Source organism: Mandrillus leucophaeus, unplaced genomic scaffold (genome assembly GCF_000951045.1).
Source record: "Mandrillus leucophaeus isolate KB7577 unplaced genomic scaffold, Mleu.le_1.0 Scaffold284, whole genome shotgun sequence".
Lineage (NCBI taxonomy): Eukaryota > Metazoa > Chordata > Mammalia > Primates > Cercopithecidae > Mandrillus > Mandrillus leucophaeus.
The window spans coordinates 3179242-3180875 of NW_012102965.1; positions in this window are offsets into that span (position 1 = coordinate 3179242).

Below are 1634 nucleotides of genomic sequence, written 5' to 3' on the forward strand. Positions count from 1 at the left end.
CACTTTTTGATGGGGTTGTTTGATTTTTTCTTGTAAATTTGTTTAAATTCTTTGTAGATTCTGGATATTAGCCCTTTGTCAGATGGGTAGATTGCAAAAATTTTCTCCCATTCTGTATGTTGCCTGTCCATTCTGATGTTAGTTTCTTTTGCTGTGCAGAAAGTCTTATGTTTAATTAGATCCCATTTGTCAATTTTGGCTTTTGTTGCCATTGCTTTTGGTGTTTTAGTCGTGAAGTCCTTGCCCATGCGTATGTCCTGAATGGTATTGCCTAGGTTTTCTTCTAGGGTTTTTATGGTTTTAGGTCTAATATTTAAGACTTTAATCCATCTGGAATTAATTTTTGTATAAGGCCTGAGGAAGGGATCCAGATTCAGCTTTCTACATATGGCTAGCCAGTTTTCCCAGCACCATTTATTAAATAGGGAATCCTTTCCCTATTTATTGTTTTTGTCAGGTTTGTCAAAGATCAGATGGTTGTAGATGTGTGGTGTTATTTCTGAGGCTTCTGCTCTGTTCCACTGGTCTATATCTCTGTTTTGGTACCAGTACCATGCTGTTTTAGTTACTGTAGCCTTACAGTATAGTTTGAAGTCAGGTAGTGTGATGTCTCCAGCTTTGTTCTTTTTACTTAGGATTGTCTTGGCTGTGTGGGCTCTTTTTGGGTTCCATATGAACTTTAAAGTAGTTTTTTTTCCAATTATGTGAAGAAAGTCGTTGGTAGCTTGATGGGGATGGCATTGAATCTATAAATTACCTTGGGCAGTATGGCCATTTTCACGATATTGATTCTTCCTACCCATGAACATAGAATGTTCTTCCATTTGTTTGTATCCTCTTTTATTTCATTGAGCAGCGGTTTGTAGTTCTCCTTGAAGAGGTCCTTTGCATTCCTTATAAGTTGGATTCCTAGGTATTTTATTCTCTTTGTAGCAGTTGTGAATGGGCGTTCACTCATCATTTGGCTCTCTGTTTGTCTGTTATTGGTATATAGGAATGCTTGTGATTTTTTGCACATTGGTTTTGTATCCTGAGATTTTGCTGAAGTTGCTTATCAGCTTAAGGAGATTTTGAGCTGAGACAATGGGGTTTTCTAAAAATACAACCATGTCATCTGCAAACAGGGACAATTTGACTTCCTCTTTTCATAATTGAACACGCTTTATTTCTTTCTCTTGCCAGATTGCCCTGGTCACAACTTCCAACACTATGTTGAATAAGAGTGGTGAGAGAGGGCATCCCTGTCTTGTGCCAGTTTTCAAAGGGAATGCTTCCAGCTTTTGTCCATTCAGTATGATATTGGCTGTGGGTTTGTCATAAATAGCTCTTATTATTTTGAGATACATTCCATCAATACCTAGTTTATTGAGAGTTTTTAATATGAAGGACTGTTGAATTTTGTCTAAGGACTTTTCTGCATCTATTGAGATAATCATGTGGTTTTTGTCTTTGGTTCTGTTTATGTGATGGATTACATTTATTGATTTGCATATGTTGAACCAGCTTTGCATCCCAGGGATGAAGCCAACTTGATTTTGGTGGATAAGCTTTTTGATGTGCTGTTGGATTCAGTTTGCCAGTATTTTATTGAGGATTTTTGCATCAATGTTCATCAGGGATATTGGTCTAAAATT